Source organism: Saccostrea echinata, unplaced genomic scaffold (genome assembly GCF_033153115.1).
Source record: "Saccostrea echinata isolate AGI-Se365-2 ecotype Australia unplaced genomic scaffold, CSIRO_AGI_Sech_v1 ptg000075l, whole genome shotgun sequence".
NCBI classification, from domain to species: Eukaryota; Metazoa; Mollusca; class Bivalvia; order Ostreida; family Ostreidae; genus Saccostrea; species Saccostrea echinata.
In genome coordinates this window covers 2,210,991-2,217,048 of record NW_026889824.1, presented here as the reverse complement: position 1 = coordinate 2,217,048, position 6,058 = coordinate 2,210,991, and the positions used below count along the sequence as shown (strand labels likewise).

Below are 6,058 nucleotides of genomic sequence, written 5' to 3'. Positions count from 1 at the left end.
GAAATCTTTTGATAGAAAAAAGTACTGGTAACAAGTGGTCATGGGTGTCATTCAAAATGATCTGAAAATTTTCAAAATCATCAGCCGAATTAATATCAATCGCAAACTCAAAATAGAATAAAGAAATCTGCACGTTGGGAAAGATGAAAAATAAGAGCACCAGTGATGATTTTAGCGAAAAAAAAGATATGGGTATTCATATACATGTACAATATATTTTGTACATGTAGCTGCAGATCTGTAGCTCGTTATTCTGCATGAGGAAATTGAGTGGAGGACCGGAAAGTTACGTACATTGCCACGCATTGAAAAAAAATATATGCAGAAAAAAGTACACTGTTACTTGATTTATGTCTCTGTATATTTAATCTGCCAGCTCAAAATATTACAAACCACGAATTCCTTACATGCATTATAATTTTATTGCATGATCTTCTTAGAAATATGAGGATTTATTCAGCCAAGAATAATCATATTCTCGAGGTCTTAGCCCTGGGTGGATACGAATTTTACTGCATTGCTGATTTAATGTTTTTATTTCCCTCATGATCATGATATGAATTGTTTATTTTATTGAAAAAAAAAAAAAAAACAAGGTTTTAAAAATAAACACAAAATTTCAAATTCGACACCACTTTCAAATTCACTTTTATTTTTTAAAAACATCAATTCAGTGCCTTCCATATTTTCTACCCCTCTTTTTTAGCATTCATATTGGAAAGGAGATCGCTATTTTCGTCACTGTTTGGTATATGTACCTATTCTTTTATTGTCAATTTTGCTGCTCTTCGAATGTTTCGTTTTTACAAACGTTTGAAACGTATTGTGGAAAAAATGCACGAGGTTTTCGAATTGGATGACTACGACGAACAGCGAAGCGACGAGAGGGAATTATGAGACACTGTCACGTAACTGTCTGGAACTCATCACATAATGCGTTTATAGAACAGTTAGAATAAGGTATAATAAATTCTTTCACTACTTCTTCAATTATGATGATCGTGAAATATGTAAGGAATTTAAAAAAAAAAATGACCATTAAAAAACATACGAACCTCTCGGCTTTTATTAGCTCAAACATGGCACATGGCTGCCGGCTATAATTCTATATCCGGCAGGTGAGAATTATTATCTGGCAATATGTTCGAACATATTGCCAAATCATTCCAACATAAGGGACCATTTATTACAGACACAAGCTCTGTATTTCTTTTTTCTTTTTGAAATTAGATTAGTGGCTGTTTTAAGCGAGGTACAATTTGGTGTGTACGAGTGTAAGTAGCGTCGGAAAGGGGGGAATGTTTGAAATTAAATTCTAACAATTAAAGTTAGCAAAGGAGGGGGAAAAAGAAAAAAAAATAAGAAAAAAAATTAAAGAATCATTTATAATTTCTTTCGATAAATTGTAATTTACTTGTAAAAAAATTTTTCAGCGTAAGCAAAGAAAATGCTTTTGGAAATAGAAAAAAAAATCAATATATGATTTTCTACGCACTACGGATTAAATTTATTTGAAACAATTTTACACAACATAACGTGTGTGGATATTTGTTCAAATTAAAATTCGTTGATGATGCAGAGAATACATGAGGTTTTATTTGGGTTGGTTATCCCCTTTCTCCGGGATATCTGTGTAGTTTTTTTTTAATGTACAAGTGCCTTATATATTCTTTTAAATGAGAGCTAGAGTATCATATATTAAAAATATCTAAAGTGAAATAATTGTACAGTACATGTATTATACGTTCAAATGAATATAATCCGTTTCTAGATCATGTCTAGACACCCCCTCCTTTTTTTATATTACTGGATCTGCTTCTAGAACTCTACACTGTACACGTAAGAACAAACTTAAGGCAACTTCAGGTTAAATATTGACAATATACATGTATTTGCTTGGAAGAAGAAATAAAAATTATATTGTCTAGAGTTTGTATGTGTTATTAAGGTTATTTGAATAACGCATCTGACGTGATTAAGTCTTTAATGAATAACGTCAATGTTGATTTGAAGCGCCTTACTAAAATGAGCATAAAACCGTGAAAAAATGAGATAATTTCAAAAGTAATATATATTTGAAATCAGGAAGAGTTTGGCTATCAAAATTTACAAAAAAGTCTTTTTGTGAAATTTTGACCTTAAGGGCCCTTTTCTCCTGACGGCAGTCATATATTTTTCTTTTTTAAAACATCTGCATAACAAGTATTTTTTCTCCAATCCTTCAAGTACGATTTAAGGTACAACAGTTTGAGAGAGAAAAAAAAAACAAAAACATTTGGATCATTTCTTTGCCATACCATCTATTCCTTTCTTTCCAAGATGAGTAATCTCTTGAATATGAGATTTACTACATAATGAGATTTTGAACATTTGCTAAGCTCATGTGAGAAACGTCATTTCTTCAGGATACTGTAATTTGTATTTTTAAAAAGTTCTTACACGTATTATGTTAACTTTCACCTTCTCTACCATGGAAACTCTTCTCTTTTTTTCTTTTTTTTTTCTTTTTTTTTTTTTTTTTGTATAAATATTAAATCTGTTTAGGTTTTATTTTAATCAGTTACTTTTCTATTGCCTGGTACGTGATGTCTGACGTGTTGTCATCCCTATGTCAACTGCTTTAAACCTTTTTACTTGCGTTAGCATCATCGAATTCCAATGAAAAGTGTATGCTATTAAATTCTGGCCTACAAAACTCTCATATCTGGTAATACAATAGTTATCACATATGTTATCGTTGCAAACAACTATATGCAATCTGTTGACCTTAGCCTGTATTTTGATACCTTTTAACATAGTAGACACAAATAAATGACGTTCGCTAGAAAGCATAAACATCTGTTCCTGCAACTGAAGCATGATCTGAAAAAAACCTGCTTTAAATAAAGAAAATATGTGTATGCGCATTTTTCTTTTTCGAAAAAAAAAAAATCCCATTATAACATTTAGGAAGCGGACATAATAACACGCAAGCAAATGTTTCATTTTGGCCTCAAAATAAAACTGTTGAAGACTCTTATCCTCTTTTTTGATAAACGTGTTGTCTAAAAATATGAATTTAATCCGTAACATGTAAATAACACCGTGTTCCAAATGTTACAAGGCTACATTTCTGCTCACATGTTATAATTGTTGAACTGGAACCAAAATGTTTCGTAAAGCTTAAGAGTATATAAATGAAAAAAAAGATACTTAAAGCTATATTATCGAAAATCTACATAGAAGAGAAGGTAAGACTTTTCATAAAATACTTCCCTTTCTGTTTTGTCATGTTATTTCATATAATGTACATGTAAGTAACATTCCACATGAATTAAATACGATTGCAACGGAATTATATTTGAACAATTTGAAATTGCTCCTCTCTGATCCCCTGCTATAAACGGTTTTTACTGTGATACTTATTTGTAGTATTATTTTATGCAGATGAAAGGTGTGCTTTTCTTGGTTTTATTGCTGTCCCTTCATTGTTTAATACAAGTGGGCGAGACCAAACACTGTCACTGCTCTACGAGATGTAAATGCCACCGGGATCTCAAGGTGAGATAGTGTTGATCTTGTCACCGGGATCTCCAGGTGAAAAAAAGGTTGATTTTGTCACCAGAATCTCTGGTAATATTGTTTTTGTCTTGTCATCGAGATCTCCTAGTGAAATAGTGTTGATCATCTCTTTGGGATCTTTAGGTGAGATATTGTTGATCTTGCCAAAGAAATCTCCTGGTGAGATGGCGTTGATCTTTTAACTGGGATCTCCAGATGAAATTGTTTCTTTCGCAAGAATATCTAAAACACATGAAAATGAACACACTGTTATATTAGTCGTCGAACTAACGAAAATGATAAATCAGTTGTCTTTCACTACCTTAGAGCTATCTTACTACCTGGAGCTATAAGATCCAAGTGTTGTCAAAATACCTAATAGCATTAAGAAATTGTCGAAATATAAAAAAAACAAAAAAAAAAACATTCAATTTATTAAAAAAAATGCTAAAATTATATTTTAAAATATGTATATAGCATTATATATGCCTTTCGTTTTTGATAATATGAATTATTCTTTTTTATCTAAAACACAAAAGACAAAAGGATCTTTATACATATCATGGACAATTTGACAACAACAACAAAAAAAAAAAAAGAGAGAGAGAGAGAGAGAGAGAGAGAGAGAGAGAGAGAGAGAGAGAGAGAGAGAGATAGTACAACATAAAGGAGTTATTTCCACTGTTATCAATTTTTATACCAAATTTTCAATGTTATAATGAAATATTACCTCTTGATCTTGAAAGTAATATGATCTCTCTTGATTATTTTTTTTTTCAGAACTTTGCAAAAGAGCAAGAAAAACGAGTAAGTAAATTGAATTAACTATGAAAACGTGTTTATAAAAAAATTATATGGTAGGATTTTAATTTTTTCAGAACTCTTCAGTTCAGCATGATGTATACATATTTTGCTTTGATATAAATATTTTTCATTTAGATGGAAAAATATATTGAAGCATCGGCAGATGAGTAGTCCATCCTGAACAATGGTCGAAAATTCTTATTTCATCAACGTATACGAAATGTCCATGTGTCTTTTCTTTTAAAGAAAATCTCGAAGTATTATCTTCTTACTAATAAACAATTCTCTAGCATTATTGTCGCCTTATGTTTTTTTTTTCTTTTTTCTTTCTTTTTTCCGTTTTCCCGATCATGACAGGAGCACACGGCGTATGTGACCGGGATGCTCACTCCTTCATGGCACCTGATCCCATCTGATGTTTTTGGAGGTCCGTGTTTGCTCTGCTTCCGAATTGTATTGTCTAAATGGACATCGAGGTTGATTAATATAATGTTCCTTATCTCCATATTTCATATAAAAAGTTACTTCTAAATCATTCATCGAACATATTTGTAATGTCACTCCCTTTGATAAACATTGTTTAGGATATAGGGATAACACACAGAAAATCAAGCTCAAATGTCCCTTGAAACAATACAAATCGGGAACAAAACAAACACGGACCTCTAAAGCATTAGAGGTTAGGTCAGGCGGTCACATCCGACCTGTGCTCCTTGTCATGATCGGGCAAACGGAAAAATCCGTTGACAATTCAGTGTATGACCTAACAATTATGAAACGGTTTCGTTTGAAGTCAACTGGCAAAATGTTAACGTCAGGGACAACAGCTTTCCGGATATCCTTTTAATATTGTCTGGAGTAACAACATTAGGTTAATCTTAAAAATAGCAGCATTAGTCGTACACTCAATATATACACCTTCCATCCTTCCAAATTACATTAATTCCTTTATTTCCTTATTAAAAAATCTGAACTGTTATAAATTTTAAAAGATGATTTTTTTTTTATGTCACGTTTAAGTTTATGGTGTTTGCAGTAGCAACAATAACAAAATGGCTTATGAACATAAAGCTGCAAGATAAAAAAGGAAGCATTTTTATATGGTTTCTGACTAAATGAAAGAATATTTCCTTTAATATCATTTATATTTAGAAGTTAGGAATTTAAAAGATCGTAGTTTTTATACCTTCTCATAACTGTACAACTTTCCATATAAGCTGAGTTAAATATCTTAAAGAGACTAAAATCTTGTCGAAACAGAGGAAATTTTCTCCTTTTCTGCTTCTCAGAATTCCTTCAGAATTTTTGAATGTTTCTATCATTTTTAAAGCATCAAAATCTCAAGGGAATCCCATGCAGCATTTGAAATTAATAAATAATAGATAATAAAAAGAAGTTCTAAAAATATTAAATGAATATGACTAACCAATATGACTAATAAGCATTCTAACAAAATATAATAGGTTTTGAAAGCTTCGTAACTTTTTAACAGATTTGAGCAAGAAAAATGTTTTTCTCTCTCGTTAAAAGATCAAAACATTTTGTTCTTGTATCATTTTTTGTTTTATCGTAACTTCACCCTATGTGAAAAAAAAGAAGAAAAAATGTAGAAGGTATATAGAATAACTTATTTTCCTTGAAAAAGTATGACAAATAGAGGAAAGGGGGAGTTTCGATAAGGCGGTTTTTCGGCCCCTCAAGAAAAATAATGAAA

General features: G+C 31.1%; 1 long non-coding RNA gene across 1 annotated transcript; it reads left to right on the top strand.

Moving 5' to 3' along the window:
• The first annotated feature begins 3,430 nt into the window (after nucleotides 1-3,430).
• LOC133176465 (uncharacterized) lies at nucleotides 3,431-4,639 on the top strand. The gene is made up of 3 exons (XR_009719466.1): nucleotides 3,431-3,540; nucleotides 4,321-4,347; nucleotides 4,480-4,639. It is a non-coding gene; the product is annotated as an uncharacterized LOC133176465 (long non-coding RNA).
• The last annotated feature ends 1,419 nt before the right edge of the window (nucleotides 4,640-6,058 follow it).